Below are 19906 nucleotides of genomic sequence, written 5' to 3'. Positions count from 1 at the left end.
ATCTGTCTGGTCTCTGGAGATGTTCTAAAAATGGCTATTATAAAAGCATCCAGCCAAAACAATGTGTGAGTGTCATTGAAACACGTTAGAAATAGAGGACGAGCATTGGAAATGAGCAGTGCAACTGAGAAGCAGTTCATGCAAGCAAGACCAAGTGAAATAACTAGCAACAGTAAATGCTCATTTATCTAGTATTTATGCATCTGGAATTCTCATGCAAATGGAAAGCATTTCTGACCATATAAAGACTTTGACTTGGAATACAGCAAATAAAAGTGATTTAGTTTGTCTCAGTATCTGAGCTTTGCTTAGGCTATGTGTTGAGATCTGTGTATCATCTGCATAAGTGTTTTGCTTTTATGAAAATAAGCTCCAAACATTATTGTGCAAGATGAAAGTGAAAAGATATTGTAAGTTTATTCACATTTATGCAATGTCAGTGGAGATGCAGGCTGATTAGGGGCAGCATCCTGTTTGAAGATTTAGCATTTCATTTTATAGTTAATTCAGCCATTTATATAATTTATTTTTTATGTATTTTAGAGAGATATAATTTAACCTTTGACCCTTGCCTTGGTCAGCTGACTTAGATGAGGTAAATGCCACATGGATCCTAATTAATTCAAACTACTCTCAACTTTGTTGTCTCATTGTCAATATGCCCACAAGTTATTTTGATGGCAGATCAGCAGTTCCTGATTGCAATTCTTCCTTTAGAACCCTTACTCACCCAAACTCCCCTTACAACACTGAAATAGGGGATATCCCATTAGCCAAATGATTGATCCTCCTCCTCCATGGCCAGATATGGGTGTTTGCCTTGTGATAGTCTCACTACTCTACCTAAGAATCCTTTTTTTTTTAACCAGTTCTGCACCATTCTGCTTCAATTCAAATGCTTCTGATTTATTGGGTTAGTCTATGTTCAATTTTCATGGACTGTAGCCTAAGGCTTACCGGTAGCATTGATTCCTTGCTCTTCTCCCAAACATGGAAAAGCTTCTGATGCTATTCCTTTGTTTTTCCTGAATTTGACCATTTCGCACCAGTTGGATCCAGTGCAAGTCAGACGATGGTTATTTCAGTTCCAATACACAAAGAAATACAAAAAAAAAGAAATACTTCTGAGATAAACCTATTTTGATTTTTTCCCCTACATTAATAACAGTATCCCTAAAGGGCATCCCACAAATAGAATAACGGTACAGAAGAATGAGTGGCTGTGGAAGTGATGCAGGGGGCAGGGTTTCAGATTTCTGGATGATTAGGATCTCTTCTGGGAAGCCATGACCTGTACAAAAACGACAGATTGCGCCTGAACCCGAGAGGGACCAATATCCATACAGGCAGGTTTGTTGGGGAGGGTTTAAACTAAGTTGGTGGGGGGGGAGGGTAGGGAATGAGAGTGATAAAAGTGGAGGATGGGGTAGTTGGTATGAAAGTAGATGCAGTGTGTAATGAGACCATGAGGAAGGACAGGCAGATTGATAGGGTCAAATTGCAGTTCGTGGAATGAGATGAAGTGTGACGTGGAGGCAAAATTGAAAAGGTTGATGAATACAGGACCAAAGGCTTTATATTTGGATGCACGCTGTATGCGGAATAAGGTAAATAATCTTCTGGTTCAGTTAGCGATGTGACTTTGTGTGTATCACTTGAGTCATGGCTAAAGAAGATCATAGTTGGCAGGGTAACGTAAGGCAAAGGAGCAGAAGTCGGCCATTCAGCCCATGGAGTCTGCTCCACCATTTTTATCATGAGCTGATCCATTCTCCCGTTTGGTCCCACTCCCCCGCCTTCTCACCATAACCTTTGATGCCCTGGCTACTCAGATACCTATCAATCTCTGCCTTAAATACACCCAGTGACTTGACCTCCACTGCCACCCGTGGCAACAAATTCCACAGATTCACCACCCTCTGGCTAAAAAAATTTCTTTGCATCTCTGTTCTGAATGGACGACCTTCAATCCTTAAATTATGCCCTCTCGTACTAGACTCCCCCACCATGGGAAACAACTTTGCCCCATCCACTCTGTCCATGCCTTTCAACATTCGAAATGTTTCTATGAGGTCCCCCCTCATTTTTCTAAACTCCAAGGAGTACAGTTCAAGAGCGGTCAAACGTTCTTCATATGTTAACTCACTCATTCCCAGAGTCATTCTAGTGAATCTTCTCTGAACCCTCTCCAACGTCAGCACATCCTTTCTTAAATAAGGAGCCCAAAACTGCACACAGTACTCCAAGTGAGGTCTTACCAGTGCCTTATAGAGCCTCAACATCACATACCTGCTCCTATACTCTATTCCTCTAGAAATGAATGCCAACATTGCATTCGCCTTCTTCACCACTGACTCAATCTGGAGGTTAACCTTAAGGGTATCCTGCACGAAGACTCCCAAGTCCTGTTGCATTTCAGAACTTTGAATTCTCTCCCCATTTAAATAATAGTCAGCCTGTTTATTTCTTCTACCACAGTGGATGTCCGTACACTTTCCGACATTGTAATTCATTTGCCACTTCTTTGCCCATTCTTTCAATCTATCCAAGTCTCTCTTCAGACTCTTGTTTCCTCAGCACTACCTGCCCCTCCACCTATCTTTGTATCAACAGCAAACTTAGCCACAAAGCCATCTATTCCATAATCCAAATCATTGATATACAACGTAAAAAGAAGCGGCCCCAACACGGACCCCTGTGGAACACCACTGGTAACCGGCAGCCAACCAGAATGGGATCCCTTTATTCGTACTCTCTGTTTCCTGCCAATCAGCCAATGTTCTATCCATGTATGTAACTTTCCCGTAATTCCATGGGCTCTTATCATGTTTAGCAGCCTCGTGTGCGGCACCTTGTCAAAGACCTTCTGAAAATCCAAATACACAACATCCACTGCATCTTCCTTGTCCAGCCTACTTGTAATTCTTCAAAAATTGCAATAGGTTTGTCAAGCAGGATTTTCCTTTAAGGAAACCATATTGAGTTCAGCCTATCTTGTTTTATGCCTCCAGGTACTCTGTAACCTCATCCTTGACAATTGACTCCAACAACTTCCCAACCACCGATGTCAAGCTAAAAGGTCTATAATTTCCTTTTTGCTTCCTTGCCCCCTTCTTAAATAACGGAGTGACATTTGCAATCTTCCAGTCCTCCAGAACCATGCCAGAATCCATTGTCTTTTGAAAGATCAATTGCTAGTGCCTTGGCAATCTCCACAGCTACTTCCTTCAGAACACGAGGGTGCATTCCTTCTGGTCCGGGAGATTTATCTACCCTTAGACTATTCAGCTTTCTGAGTACTTTCTCTGTCGTAATTGTGACTGCGCACACTTCTCTTCCCTGACACCCTTGAGTATCCGGTATACTGCTGATGGCTTCCTCAGTGAAGACTGATGCAAATACTCATTCAGTTCCTCCGCCATCTCCTTATCTCCCATTACAATTTCTCCAGCATCATTTTCTATCGGTCCTATATCTACTCTCACTTGTCTTTTACTCTTTATATACTTAAAAAAGCTTTTAAGCATTTTAAGCATCCAAGGATACAGCTTGTAGCAAAAGGACAGGCGGGTAGGCAGAGGGTAGCTCTATTGGTAAAAAATTAAATCAAATCCTTCGAAGGAGGTGACATAGTATTGGATGATTTAGCCAGCCAATAATATCAAAGAGAATACCAAAAGTTCAGCTATATGAAGAGTAAAATAAAGAAGAGAATGGATATTGGACTGTTGGAAAATGATGCTGGAGAGGTTGTAATCAGGGACAAAGAAATGGCAGATGAACGTAAGTATTTTACGTCAGTGCTCTCTGTGGAAGACACTAGCGGTATGCCAGATGTCTGTGTCTAGGGGTGGGGGGTAGTGAGTGTAGTTGCTCTTATTAAGGAGAAAGTGCTTGGGAAGCTGAAATGTCTGAAGGTACATAAATTAGATTGTTTACATCCTGGGGTTCTGAAAGTGGTAGCTGAAGAGATTGTGGAGGCATTAGTTAATGATCTTTCAAGAATATCCAGACTGGAAAATTGCAAATGTGTCTGCATTTTTTAAGAAGGGAGCGAGATAGAAGAAAGCAAATTATAGGCCAATTAGCCTGACCAGTGGTTGTGAAGGTATTTCAGGGTACTTGCTGGTGAATGATAAGGTAAGCCACATGGTCAACATCAGCCAGGTTTACTTGAGGGGAAATCTTGCCCAAAAAGATCTGTTGGAATTCTTTACGGAAATAACATGCAGGACAGACAAAGGAGAATCAGTGAATGTTCTTTATTTCTATTTTCTGAAGGCCTTTGACAAGATGCTGCATATGATACATAGATACAGTGCCTATAAAAAGTATTCGCTCCCCCTTGGAAGATTTCATGTTCTATTCTTTTACAACATTGTATCACAGTGGAGTTAATTTGGCTTGTTTTGACATTGATCAACAGAAAAAGACTCTCTCATGTCAAAGTGAAAACAGTCCTCTACAAACCGATTTTAAAAAATTACAAAAATAAAACACAAAACAATTAATTGTATAAGTATTGAATCTTTTTTAATATGACACACCGAATCACTGCTGGTGCAGCCAATTGATTTTAGAAATCACTGGATCAGTTAAATAGAGATCACCTCCACATCTCCAAATGGAGATTCAATGTGTTTCAATTGGTTGTAGTAAAAATACACCAGTATCTGGAAGGTCCAGCTGCTGGTGAATCGGTATCTTGGCAAGAAATACCCTGAAGACAAAAGAACACTCCAAACAACTCCATGAAAAGGGAATTGAAAAGCACAAGCCAGGAGATGGATAGAAGAAAATTTCCAAGTCACTGACTTGGAGTACAGTTAAGTCAATTATCAAGAAATGGAAAGATTATGGCACAGCTGTTCATCTGCCTAGAGAAATCCTCAAAAACGAAGTGACCGTGTCAGAATGTGACTAGTGAGGGAGGACACCGAAGGACTTATGACAGCACTTGAGGAGTTAGAAGCTTCAGTGACTGAGATGGGAGAGACTGTGCATACAACATCTGTTGCCTTGGTGCTTCACCAGTCACAGCTTTATGGGAGAGTGGCAAAGAGAAAGCAACTGTTGAAAAAAAAACCTCATGAAATCCTGCCTAGAGTTTGCCAGAAGGCATGTGGGAGACTCTGGAGTCAGTTGGATGAAGGTTCTATGTTCCGATGAAAAGCTTGTGAAGGTAGAGCGTAAAATGAATGCAGCAAAATACAGGGAAATCCTGGAGAAAAACCTGATGCTATCTGCAAGAGAACTGCGACTTGGGAGAAGATTTGTTTTCCAGCAAGACAATGACCCCAAACATAAAGCCAAAGCTACACAGGAATAACTTAATAACAATGAAGTTAATGTCCTGGAGTGGCCAAGTCAGAGTCCAGACCTCAATCTAATTGAGAATTTGTTGCTGGACTTGAAAAGGGCTGTTCACTCATGATCCCCATGCAATCTGACAGAGCCTGAGCAGTTTTGTAAAGAAGAATGGGGGAAAAATTGTAGTGTCTAGATGTGCAAACCTGTTGGGGACCTATGCACACAGACTCAAGGCTGTAATTGCTTTCAAAGGTGCATTTACTAAATACTGATTTAAAGGGGTGAGTAATTGTGCAATCAATTATTTTGTGTTTAATAATTGTAATACATTTCAACCAAGTTGTAGAAATTTGCTTTCACTTTGACATGAAAGAGTATTTTATGTTGATCAGTGTCAAAACAAGTCAAATTAAATCTATTGTGATTCAATGTTGTAAAACAATAAAACATGAAAACTTCCAAGGGGAGTGAATACTTTTTATAGGCACTGTAGGTGGAGGGGCAATTAGTGTTGAGGAAACAGGGAGTCTTCAGGAGGACTTGGACATATTTGGAAGAAGGGGCAAAGAATTGGCAGATTGTGTATAGTATAGAGGGGTGTATGGCCATTCACTTTGGTAGAAGAATGAAGGTGTAGACTATTTTCTAGTTTGGAGAGTGTCCAGAGGAGGTTTACGAGCATGATTTTGGGGATGAAAGGATTAATGTTTGAAGAGCATTTGATGGCTCAGGACCTGTACTTGCTGGAATTTTGAAGAATGAGGAGGCATCTCATTGAAACGTATCAAATGTTGAAAGGCCTAGTGGATGTGGAGAGGATGTTTCCTGTGGTGGGCGAGTCTAGGGCCAGAGGACACAGCCTTGGAATACAGGGACGTCCATTTAGAAGAAAGATGAGAAGGAATTTATTTAGATAGAGGGAGGTGAATCTGTGGAATTCATTGCCAAGGACAGCTGTGGAGGCCGTATCAGTGAGTATATTTAATGTGGAGGTTGATAGGTTCTTGGTTAGTCAGGGTGTCAAAGGTAATGGGAGAAGGCAGGAGAATGGGGCTGAGAGCAATAATAAATCAGACATGATGGAATGGTGGAGTGGACTCAGTGGGCTAAGTGGATTAATTCTACTCCTATATCTTATGATCTTATGGTATAACTTATTTGAGAATTGCCTCTGATTCAGCAGATTACACTGGACTGGATAACAAATTTTTTCAAGTGTTGCTTCTTCAGAATTTTTTATGATTATGATGGACCGCTTGAAACTGAATGCAAATAGATCACATAGGGATTTGGAGAGCCAAGAAATTGACTTTTATTGTATATAATGTGTGCATAACGGTGCCGACGCTTTGCAATAGTTCAACTAAGCTAAAAAGTTCTGTTGATACTTTTATTTGTATTTAGTGTCTGAGGCTTCATGCTTAAGTGTCCAACAATAATCAGCCAGCATTGATAGATTCCAGTTCCCCTGATACTGTTTCTCCATGACTGCAGTGTTCTGGTGAAACCTTTCACAATGCTTATCCCTGACAGTACCAAGATTTGCAGGGAAGCAGTCCAAGTGGGAATGCACAAAAAGAATCTTCAGAGGTTCATTTATTATCAAAGCACGCAACTCCAGATAGCAACAAAACCAAGAAGGAAAAGAATGGCAGCGTGATCATCAGCAACCCCCAGACCCTCCTTCCCGGGAAAAAAAAAACAGAAATAGAACAGGCACATCGACCCCCAAATTCTCCTCCCCACACATTAAAAAAAAAACAAGCAGATGAAAAATATGGAATGTAAAAAAAACTGTAAATTTTTTGAAAAGTCTGTGGTACAAGTCCATATCCAAAGTGCAAGACACCTGGGTGACATTCTCCAGTCACAGTGACAGTCTTTCCATAGCAGAGAGATTCCCACCAGCAGCCAAAAGGTGGTCTCCCTTCGCCGTAGCAGAGAGATTCCCACCAGCAACTCCTATAAATACCCTTTTTGTGCAAGGCCTTGGAGATAGTGGAGCCATGAACTTCATCTCCATTTGCAGCCTCGGACTTCTGCAGCTCCCTCAGAGTGAGTGCTTCTGTTACAGTAGCTTCGCTTACAAGTGCCATTCGGGGCGACTTAAGTTTTGAGGGGGGGGGGGGGGGTCTGACTGAGGCAGTGTGGCTGTGCTTTCATATTTTTTCCACTTTTTCCGGAAGGATTGCACTGAATTCTGAAGTCTGTTCAGTGCCTTTGAGATGTTCTTGTGCATCTCTGTTATCATTTCCAAGTTTTCTGGGCTATGGTTTTGGCAACAGAACTCTTTAAAAATTCTTTTGCCTAAACCGAACCATCTGCTGCAGAGTGCCGAATGTGGTTCAAGTGCAAGTTTATTGTCATTCAACCATACACATCTATCCAGCTAAACAAAACATTGTTCCTCTGGGGCTAATGTGCAAAACACAATACATGTTGTCACACACAGCACATATAGTTATGATCCAGTATGTACAGTCACAAAACAATATCAGCAAAAGTCCCTGAGTGACATGACCTGAAGATTGATCATGCATGGTATGTTGTCCTGGAGCCACGTTTCTGTAAGAGCGAGCACTCAGTACTTCCATCACGCCCAGCATCAGTTGTAGACAAAGGTAATCCAGTTTGTTTCAGGGAACAAATATTGTAGAGCAGTATTGACGGGAGAGCTGAAAGTTTTAATTTGAATCCCTTATGCTGGTTTGCTAATTAAATTTTTTTCTTGCACACCCTTCTTTTCAGACAGGGACAAACATACTTGCAGTCATCTCCAAAATATCCGCGTATTCAAGAGCTTAGGAAGCCTCAGGTCTCTTTAATATTTGGAGAATTGTTTATTTGCCAGATATCTCTTCTTCCTCCTGCGGCTCAGTGATTATAAAAGAATAGAGGAATATCTGTTGAGGGATTCATGGCTGATCCTTTAACGCAATGTTATTTTCTAACATCCTTAAATTCATTTAATGCTCAGTAATGTTGATCTCTCGTTTGAATGAACACAATGACTGAGCTTTTACAGCTCATCAGCAGGGGAAATGACCAAAGGTTCATCATCATATGAAGAAGTTTTTTGACTCTCAGTTGTAAACGTCCTTCCCCTTATTTTGAAACTCTGCCCGAGTCTTAGACTCCTTATTCAGGGGGAATGTCCTCCCTGCACCTAACCTGCCAAAACCTTGTAGGTATTTTCCCAGCCATCAATATTAGGCTAATGTGTCAGCAGTACACTGTATTTTCCCCCGTTTCTTAAATAGCAGATTCACATTTGCAGTCTTTTGGTCTGCAGAACCAACTCTAGAATCTATAGAACTTGGGATGATGATTACCAGAGCTACCTGTTTAAAATTCCATAGTGTAAATCATTAGACCCATTAGGATTTATCAGCTATTAGGTTAAACAATGCCTTCAGTACTTTTTACAAAAACTAATATTTAGTTGCCCCTTGATCCTTGTTCTTGACTGTCCCTGGATGTTTCAAAATGTATGCCCCCAGCCAGAAATAAAAACAAAAGGCCAGTAATTTTTGTGGTGGCAATGACTTTTTCCTGAATATGGAGATCACAAATTTGAACCTTATTCACTTGACGCAGACGATGTCTCCACAAATGATAACCCATGCATGGACAAGTAAGTATACCAGTAAGGTGCTTTTCCCTTAATCCTGTGCATCTAAATTACTGGATCACTTGAATAAGGCCAGAGACAATGATGCATAAGACATGGCATTACTAGTCCCTATGCTTTTTCCTTCTGTGAACAGAGTACTGTTATTCTGGCTATTCATTCCATTGACAGAATTTCTGTGTTACTGATCTGGCACCTCATCAATAAATGTAGAAAGAAAATGAGAGAGAAATATAAATACAGAGATAACATATTTTATTGATATTCTTTTAGAATACTCCAGTTCACACAGCTGTGTCAGTGACCACAGCCCTCCTACACTAATTGGTTTCTTTTTTTCAGCCCACCAGAGTGTTTGGCCTGAATTAGAATCATGCTGGTGTTTGCTAATGATTTGCATAATCGGTGGCGTTGCTGCCAGATAGTCCAAATGTGTAGGAATTTGCTCCAAATTACAGAGTGTTTATTCAAAATCAGATTTTGTAGTCTTAGTTAAAAATAATAAAGGTCGAATTTCACTATAACATTCATGGAATATTGCATTCAGGAATGAGTGAAGAATAAATAAATTGAAGTAGCAATTGTGCTGATGCAAATAGCTGAAAATATACTATAGAAGATAAGGAATTTTAATAACTTAGATGGTTTTGGAATGGAAAGTACATACTGTAAATATATACATTTGAAGTGTACTTGCAAGTAGTTATCATAAGATTTGGTTTTGTAAATCAAAAGGAAGCAGATGCTGGAAATCTGAAGCAAAAAGAATTAGAAGCACTCAGCAGTTCACACAGCATCCGTGGAAAGAGAAACCAAAGCCTGGACTTAAAGCATTTACTCTCTTCCACTTTGCACTGCTGCTGCCTGACCTGTGTGTTTCTATCATTCCCTGTTGTCTTATTTGACTTTGCTACAGATAGTCCAGGTTTAGGAGACTGTTCTCTGATGTTTGCTGAAATCCTACTGGCCTTGACACAACAATGGTGTTATGTATCACTGGAATCATCAACAATATGGATATATTGACATGAAAATGATGGTAACTGTCAATCAGTCAAATTTAATGGAAATTAGAAACATAGAAAATCTACTGCACAATATAGGCTCTTTGGCCCACAATGCTGTGCAGAACATGTACTTACTTTAGAAATTACCTAGAGTCACTCGTAGCCCTCTATTTTCCTAAGCTCCATGTACCTATCCAGGAGTCTCTCAAAAGACCCTATTGCATCCACCTCCACCACCGTTGCCGGCAGCCCATTCCAAGCAAACAACATTCTCCACACAAAAAAACCTACCCCTGACATCTCCTCTGTACCTAATTCCAAGCACCTTAGAACTGTGCCCTCCCGTGTTAGCCATTTCAGTCCTGGGAAAAAGCCTCTGACTATTCACATGATCAATGCCTCTCATCATCTTATTATACACATTCTTTGATAAGAAACGTACTTAGAATCTTTTGAGGACGTGCAGACGAGTTAAGAAGCTGGCAGGTGATAAATTGATGGCCAAATTCCAGAAAACTGCTTGATAGGAGAATGACAGAAAATGGGATAAATGGGAAGTTCAGTGCAAGAGTTGAAGCCAAGAGGATTTGAATAATGAAAAGGCAAGTGGTGCCAGGTACAGGGTGATGTTAATGTGACTGGCATACAATGAACAAAGTGGGCTTAGTGGTGATGAACATTGCAAGAGCCAGAATTGTTATCGGAAATTGTTTAACTTAATATTGAACAGAAAGGTGATAATATAGAGAGCTATAGAGTAATACAGCATGGAAACAAGCCCTTTGGCCCAATTTGCCCAGGCAGACAATTGTACCCACCAAGGTAGTCTTGTTTGTATATTCCCATATCTATCTGCTAATCCCTTATCTAATCAAAAGGTGGTGTTGTGTATCTCACATTTGCATTATGCTCCGAAGGATAGTGCAAGAGATTATTGATGATATAAGGATGGGCAGAGAGTTGAAATGCATGCTTGTCATTTGAGTCAAGGTATACTGCGGACCCAACTGCCGATGCTGTCCAGACTGTAGAGGTGGAAGACAATTCTGTTTCACCTGAAGAGTTTTTATGCAGTGATTGTGGAAGGGAAATAAAATGGCAGGATTATACCTCTTCTACATGCATGAGAAGGTGGCAAAGAAATCAGAGTGCGTGTTCAGCTGATGAAGGAGTTAACTAATGTATGAAGGAAGGAAGTGTCTCCTTAGAATGCTGAACAGGGAAGAAAGGAGTGTTTGGTGGTATTGCCATGATGCAGATGCAAAAAAATGGGAAAAGATACATTGATAAATTTGGGGACTGATAGAGTGGAATTTGGATACAACCAGAATCCTGTTATGGTTTTCAGAGAGATGTGAAAAGAAGTGCAGGATATGAAATGGGAATGATCAAGAATCTTGTTAACCATGGTGGAGAGGAATTCTTGCACGATGATAATGTAGCTCAGGTCAGAAGTGAAAATATGGTAAGTGAGATAAACAGAAAAGATGTATCTGAGATAGGGAAACTAGGTAAATGGAATAGAGTTTGCACAGGAAGCTAAATGGAAGGAAATATAGTCATGGTAGCTGTGGGAATCAGTAGGTATGTAGTGAATATTATTTTCTAACTTACCCCCAGAAATGAAGCTAAAGAAGTTGAGCAAACACGAGGAAATCTGCAGATGCTGGAAATTCAAACTATACACACAAAATGCTGGTGGAACACAGCAGGCCAGGCAACATCTATAGGAAGAAGCACTGTCGACGTTTTGGGCCGAGACTCTTCGTCAGGACAGAAGGGTCTCGGCCCGAAACGTCAACAGTGCTTCTTCCTATAGATGCTGCCTGGCCTGCTGTGTTCCACCAGCATTTTGTGTGTGTTGTCTAAAGAAGCTGAGGAATTGTTGGCAAGAATCAAGGAATTTCCGTGTGAATAAGGTAGATGAAATGTTGTTGTTCAGGGTGAAAGCAGAAAACATAATTGATATCAGCTTTTATTTTCTTGGAAGGCAAGTACAGTATTGAGGGAAAAATTGTTTTACAGTGATAAATTCAATTAGAACAAGAAAGATTGTAGTGAAGCATACTGAATTTGCTTATCAGCAAGAAAGATTGGGAATGTCCTTTCTGTATCTCTCTTGTTAAGTGGAGGTGGTGTAGAGTTGGAGAGTGATTGGATGATCATGGTGAAAGTACAACTAATGGGAGCAGGAAAGTGGAAAGAACATGTCACAGAATGAAATAATCTCTGCAAGATGAACTTTGGATCACCAAATAATAAATTTTAACTGCCACAGTAAAGTTGTGAGGTTTATGGATCTAGTTCACTCTTCCCCACACTTCCTCCTTTGCTCTAACTTCCATTGTGGATCCGTGTTATTTATTTGTTGCTTTGCTATTTTTTTAAATATGGCTAACATTGAAGAATTCCAGGTAGGTTATATTTCTTAAATTTCTCTGTCATCAGCCTACCTCAGATTAATTGTTAGGATGGTGATTTCTTGTACTAGATAATGTGTTTTAGTTTGATTGATAATTGTTGCAAATGGGGTGTGGCCAGAAAGGGGATAGGACTGAAGCATGTAAACGGGAAGGTTGCTTCTGGATCAGTGGTTTGAGTTTGTCCTGGGAAGAAAATTCATAACTTGAGCATAAAGGAGCTAATTCTGAAAATTTTCATTAAATTTGCTGTCGAAATGCGCAACAGACAATTCAAACAGGATCTATCTTGACATACAGTTTATTGTCCACGGGTTGATTTTTAACTATATCGTGGGCTGACTTTGTTAGAAGAGATTTCAGAAATGAGCTTTAACAATCTGCCGTCCTGACTTGCATCAGCCTATTGATCTGTGTGCAGCATCTGTGAAAGATGGATGTTTTTCTAAGCATAAACATGACAGCTTTCAAACTGACCCAATTCTGAAAATGAATGGAAGTTGGTTCAAAGTACTGGTTGGATCAAGAAAGTCACGTTACTAACAGTTTATTCTGTTAAATATGTATGCTTTTGATGTTCATACTGAGGTTTTACTGATTAGGTTGACTTCCTTACTGAGGTTTGCATTATGTTAACTATTGTTGGGACTTAACCACACATTACTGATGATAACTACATCTATTTCATGAATTGGTTTAGTCACTATTGTCACTATTGTATAAATGTACATTGACAATGGTTTTGATGCCAATCTTGGTCTTTACTCTTCAATTAAAACAAAATTTAATTTTCTTGAATGTCAGATGATGTTTTTGAAACGTAATACCATGAATTTGATTCTACAAAAGGCTACTGGTGTAAAGTTTGTAATTATGTGCATTTGTTTTCAGAGACATCTTTACACAGTATATTTTCATTGAAACTTGTTTTGAATTTTTACAGGGGAAAAACAACCCATGACACATTTGAAAAAGTAAAGCAGATTCATCCAAGCATAGTACATTTTTAGGTAAGCAACATTTTTTAAAAAAAAAATCAAAGAATAACAGCTTTTAAGCATCTGTCCTTGGCTTTAACAGAAGGTGCTAGAAAAACTCAGCAGGTCAGGTAGAACTGACAATGGGTGTTCAGTTTAAAATGTTAACTACTGTATTTCCATGGATTCTACTTGATCTGCTGAGTGTTTTTAACTATTCCTCTTTTTGTTTCAGAATTCCATCTACAGTTTATTTTTGATTTCCTTAGCTATTGTTAGCTGTAATGCTGCTGTTGCTGTACATTGTTCACAAAGCATTGTGCAGTTGGCTTCTTCTTTGTGTGTTTTAGCTATCTGTTGGCATTGAATGTTCTGTTTGGCAAATCCTTAGGGTAGGGCAGCTTGGAATAAGCAATTGCTCTGTGTGCACGATGCTGAATAAAATGCTATTCCAAGGTCCTATGTGTGCTCATACATACTCCCCACAGACTTGGTTTGGTACATATTTATTGCGATGGGAGGAATTTCTTTTGCCATCACGTGAAAATTTTGCTGTGTATCCACCTGAAATGAAGGTTCCAACATAACCTCAGATTGGAAAATTATGGTCCTGAACTTGGTGACTGAATTTCACTTGAAGGTCTACCAGGACAAATCATTTAGGGGTTTTGAGGGTTTGTATTGCTTCCAATAAAACCAATGTAGAACTGTACTAACTTCTGAAATTCGTGTCCTAAGTGTAACTTCCAGTCCCTAACTGTGAATTGGCTCTGACTCCCAGGAATTAGTTTTTGCCTGGCATTCATTTGCCTCCTGTGTTAAATGAGCTGTAGACAGAAAAGGAGCCAAGTTTAGTCAAGGTTAATTTGGACCAGTGTGAGTTGTTCAAAACTTCCCGCATTGAAAACCAGGCTAAAACAGTGTTTTCATGTCCTGTTCTTTGATGGTGTTTGAAATAGAGCAGGATTATGATAATCTTCACTCTTTTAATGTTAGAAGTCATGTAGGCAGTTAAATTATGGTACTTGACTCATCAATATTTTGTTAGAGCATCTGCTGTTATAAGCAACAACAAACATTCTTTAATTGCAGCTGGTGTGACCCCAAAATACTAGAGTAACCAATGTTGGCAAATTAACTGAATTGATCTTTAAATTGTAAGTTTCCTCGTCAATATGTCTATGGTGAACTAGATATACCTGTCTGACTGCTCCTGTGGCTCCTCCCACAGACCCTGCTGACTGCCCTGTGGCTCCTCCCACAGACCCCTGTATAAAGGCGACTGTGGCCTGCTGCTCTCCCTCATTTTTCCCAGGATGTAGTGTTGTTCTTCAGTCAATAAAAGCCGATATCTCACTTCCTAAGTCTCAGCGTGAGTTATTGATGGTGCATCAATGTCTGCACTAAAATAAATAAGCCAAAAGTAATCTGGCAGTTTCTTGTCCTCCATTTTTACAGGCATGCTTGACTGCAGATGTGTAGTATTTTCAAATTAGCTAATTCTATTGAAAGGAGATTAAAATTTTGTGAAATTAGGTACAAATGTGTGTTTCAATCTAAGTTTCTTGAGTAGCCATGATTATGAACATAATTTAGTGCTTCTTTCAAAGTTATAATATGAGATGCTGAGGTGCCTTGTCCCTTTCAAGTAGGACCCCTTGAATACCAGCAGCTATTGTTTGGGAGCTGTTTTGGGTACAAGATGCTGGAGTGTTTTTTAAGGAATATTTGCCCATGTGTCAGCAAAAGCTGTCTTTTCAAAGACATTAGTTCTTCAGAAATCCAGATGCCAATAAATAGACTATAAGAGATAAAAAGATGAATGGAGGATCTCTAAATAATAGGTGACCTTTGAATCTTTGAAAGGTATGGTAGCAAAAGACCTTTGCTTGACTTTTGAAGGGATTTTCTTCAGTGTCGCTCACTGAGAATTTTTTCAAACCATGTCAAATTTTCTCCTTCAGTATTTCACTTCTCAATGACATTATTTCATTTCTGTAAATGCAACCTTGATTGTAGGAACTCAGTGTAAAATTCATAATCTTCATATTCTTTGGTTCTTCTAACAATTAATTTAACTGCAGTGCTGTGATGTTGAGAATTATAATGTTTACAATACACTAAGGAAAACAATTTCTCCTCATTTAAGAACATAAGAAATAGGAGCAGGAGTAGGCCATCTGGCTCGTTGAGCCTACTCCGCCATTCAATAAGATCATGTTTGATCTGACCATGAACTCATCTCCACCTATCTGTCTTTTTCCTCATAACCCTCAATTCCCCAACTATGCAAAAAATCTATACAACCTTGTCTTAAATATATTTACTGAGGTAGCTTCCACTGCTTAATTGGGCAGAGAATTCCACAGATTCGCCACTCTTTTGGGAAAAGCAGTTCCTTGTCTTCTGTGTCTTAAATTTACTTCCCCAAATGTTGAGGCTATGTCCCCTGGTTCTAGTCTCACTTACCAGTGGAAACAACTTTCCTGCCTCTCCCTTATCTATCCCTTTCATAATTTTGTATGTTTCTATCAGATCTCCTCTCATCCTTCCGAATTCCAGCAAGTACAGTGCCAGGTGACCTTGCCCTCTGATTTGAGTGAATACCCCAAATTAAAAAAGGAAAGGATGCATCCTCTCGATTAACCTCTCTCAGATTCCTGTATGTCTCAATGCAATAACCTCTCAGTTTTATGAATTCTGTTGTGTTTGGTTAATTCCCTCCAAGATGACACCAGCCCTGTACAGCTACACTGCATCCCCTTTTATTAAAGAATAACTTGATACTCACCTTCCTAATGGTTGCCTGGACTAGCATATTTATTGTTCGTGTCTCATTCAAAATGATGGGTCAGGCAGGCTTGAGGGCTCTGGTGGCTTATTCTTGCTCTTATACTCTTGTGCTTTTGCCCAATGACCAGATCTCTATTGACATATGTGTGTTAGTTCTAGCTAAGGAAGTGTATAACCTTGCACATCCCCTATCTGCAGTGTGTTTGCATGCTTGCTTAAATATTTGCAGGTTCATATGCTCGTGGTTGCTTTCCCTCCCACCTGTGCATCATCTACAAACCCAGTTATGTTATATTCACATCATTAGTTGAAATTGTGAACAGCTGAGGACTCAGTGCTGATTCCTCTAACAACCGGCTGCTGGCCATAAAATGACTCATTTATTTTTATTCCCTGCATTTGGTCTTCTAAACAATCCAATTTCAATGCTAAACCATTAACCCACTGGTAAGAATTTTCTGCTTTTGAAAACCTTTTATCTGGTACCTCTTCAAATGCCTTCTGAAAATCCAGATGTACATCTAATTTAAAAACTGACTATACTCTCTGAATTTCATCCTCTCAAAAACTTCATCAGATTTGTCAAACATATTTTCTTTGCCATAAAAACCATGTTGACTTTGTACCAAATTTATTATCATTTCAAGTGTTAATCTATTACAGATAATCAAGTTAAATGTTTGACATTTGTCTTTCCTTCTCAATTAAAAATATTTTATTTTAGCTCAAATTGATTCTCCTTCCTGTCCTTCCCGGTCATCATTCCTCATCTCCTTTATGACTGGGGCTACTCCACTTCCTTTCTACATTATCTGCCCTGTTTGACTCTTAACAGTCTTCGTAGCTTTCCAACCACCTCCAACAACCACCTCCACTTGCAAGAGTACCTAAATTTTCCTTTGTGGCATTATTAAGTTCTCTTTGCCACTGTGATGATTTGTTGACTGAGTGTGGTAGCAATGACCGCCATTTCTGTCAATACAGACTGCATTACCTTTATGGAGCAAATGCTCTTGCTCACAATAATTTTAGTCTTGGTTTAACACACCCTAATAAGAGGAAAACACAATTCTAGTTATATTGCTGCAATTTCCTCCTTTCCTGCAGGAGCAGGGATTTGTCAGAGGTATTACTGACACAAGCAGCCTTGCAGGCAAAGTCAATGCAATGAGTTATTTTAAGTGGGCGAGGTTCCCAATTCGCTTCTGTCTTGCCAAGTCAAGGGAAGTTCTGTCTTCTTAAAGCCAGTCCTGCGCTGCCATTAAATAATGTGTTTGAACGTACATTACATTGATTTGTTATATTCAAAAATTAGATTAATCTTAAAACTCAGCTATTTTCCATGGGTTTTTTTTGGCAATATTTTTACAAAGTTGGAAATTTTGCAGCTGGTTAATTTGTATCCTTTCTATGGACAATAAACATGGAGTTGAAAATGTTATGGTATATTTGAAGTTATAATGTAAACTATGTTGTAATGTATGTAAGCATTGTTCTCTAGTCGTTTGAGTACAGAAATTGACATTGGCATTCTTGTGGAGTACTGTGTATTGAAAAATATTTAATTCTTAGATAAGACATTAAATACAGCTGTAGCTATAAAGCACTGGAGGGACACTGTGCACAAATTCTTCCAAAGAAATCAAGGATAAAGCAGGTTTGTGTTCTCTTCTGGGCCAGATTCCTGAGCAATAGGACCGTAATTATGTCAGTCACCTCTGATGCACCAGTCATGTCTGCATGCTAGAAACAGGAGTTCTGAAAGGAACACTCTACTCTGAGCACAGTGGGAAGAAGTTAGCAGATGGAGGGCAGAAACAATACAGAAATCTTGTACAAGTATAATGTTCCCCTGACTTAATGGAATCCTTGGCCAATGGGTGCCCAGAATGTAGAAGGTGTAGTCAGGATGGCGTGAGAACTTCCATTTGCTGGAATACTCAGAAGTCTACAATGTGAAATAAAGTTCTATTATCCTTTACAAGTGCCTCCTGATTCACCTGAGACGCAGTCTTCAGGTCCTGGATTGGCCTCAGCAGTCTCTCAGAATTCACTGAAAGCAGGTTACCCTCAACTCCAAGAGGCTGCTTCAGAATCAGAGTAAAGCAGGTTATCCTCAATCCTGAGAGACTTGTTTTTGAAGAAGGGAGGATACCTGAATTTGTGGCATCTTATGAACAAGGCAAATAACTTGAAAGCACTAATTAGAAGCTTGCAGTATGATATTTTATCTGCAACTGAAACATGGCTTAAAGAAGGGCAAAACTGGCTGCTTAACATTCCCGATGTGTTTTTTTTTCAGATAGAATAGAGAAGAAAATAAAGAGCTTGTTAATATTGGGTGAAGAACAATTGCTGTTGTGGATAGGGATGAAATGTTAGATAATCAAACAAAAAATATAAATGGTTGAGTTAAATTTTGGATTTATCCTTGGAGACTGTGGCTGGGCAACATAAGGATTAACATGGCGTGAGGCTGAATTCAATTAGATTTATTATAGTTACGGGATAAAGGTAAAGTAGGAGTAAAGATTCTAAAGAAGGTAAGGCTATTTTTTAGCTGAATAGGATGTCAGATTGGAAACAGCCACACATAGGGAAATTGGTCTCAGACATTTAAGGATATTGAAAGGGATTATTGTAAATCTGTTATACAGAGTGAAAGTCTGTGTAATCGTGAAGTGGGGGATATTGCAATACATAGAACCTGATTGATCAAGATATACACAGGAAAATAGATAGGGCTAGAAGGGGAAACTTGTGAAGGACAAGAGAAGAAAGGCTCAAGCGTACAGGAAGTCTAGAAGTGAATGTAAAAAGGCAATTGAAGCAATGAGGAAATGGTACAGAAGATTTACAAGTATGTTGCCAGGCTTGGAAATTGTACCTTTAAAGAAACATTGCTGAAAACCATGGTTTTGGAGCAGCAAAGGATATGATAAGACTGAAGTGAGAACTATAATATTGTGAGGGTCCTAGACAGAGAAAATAGGGAGAGGCTATTTTCCTCAACAGTGCAGTCAAGAACAGATTTAAAGTAGGATTGGAAATGTAGTAAGGAAAATGTTTTCATCCAGAAGATAGTTTGGGTCTGAATCTCACTGTCTGAAATTGACTGCACTTAAACCATGCTTTGTGAAGTACATGAGGAGGTAAAACTGCAGCGCTATAGACATTGCGCTGGAAGGTTAGGTTAGCACAATCGTGAAGGGCAGAATGGCTTCCTACTGTTTTGTATGTTTTGTATTGCTGTTTGAGGGAGCTTTCAGTGTGCAAGGTTGCTACCCTGCTTCTTATGTTGCAACGCTGATTAGAGTTCAAAAATGTACTTTGTGACTCATAGCTATGGAAAGGAGGTGTTTCTGCTGCTTTCCCATATCAAAGAAGGAATTTGTTTTGGAGTGGACTTCATGAAAATATTTTAAAATCTGTTGATTTAACATTGAAAGTACTGATTGGTCAAGAGATATTTTCCTTTCCTTAAATGATTAGGATTATTAAAAGAGTTTAGTCCGATTGAAGATTTTCTTGAACGAGATACTGTGTTGTTCTAGTTTTCTTTGGCTAATTCAATTTCTGGCTTATGAGGAGGTTCAAACTTATGAGACTCAAAAGCAAAAATTGTGACAGATCAATAGAGCCAGAGTTTCTACTTATTTGGCTTCCGATATCACAACGTCTCACATATTTAAGTTCACAGAACAGAAGTGCAGAAAAGTAAGAGGGGGATGAAAAGAAAACTTGGCATTTTTATGGTGTGTTTCACAA

The 19906-nt window shown here is 39.3% G+C and overlaps 1 protein-coding gene across 8 annotated transcripts in view; it reads left to right on the top strand.

Moving 5' to 3' along the window:
* The window catches only part of plcb4a (phospholipase C, beta 4a), a 540859-nt gene that overhangs the window by 168298 nt on the left and 352655 nt on the right, over nucleotides 1-19906 (top strand). For 7 of the 8 annotated variants that reach the window (XM_073051319.1, XM_073051318.1, XM_073051317.1 and 4 more), the window contains exon 4: nucleotides 13312-13378. The exons of the other annotated variant lie outside the window; for it this stretch is intronic. The gene's annotated coding sequence lies outside the window, so the exon portion shown is untranslated. The remainder of the gene's footprint in view (nucleotides 1-13311; nucleotides 13379-19906) is intronic. 8 annotated transcript variants of the gene reach the window in all.

The sequence above is a fragment of the Hemitrygon akajei genome, chromosome 7 (genome assembly GCF_048418815.1).
Source record: "Hemitrygon akajei chromosome 7, sHemAka1.3, whole genome shotgun sequence".
Lineage (NCBI taxonomy): Eukaryota > Metazoa > Chordata > Chondrichthyes > Myliobatiformes > Dasyatidae > Hemitrygon > Hemitrygon akajei.
This window is presented reverse-complemented; position numbering and strand designations above follow the sequence as displayed.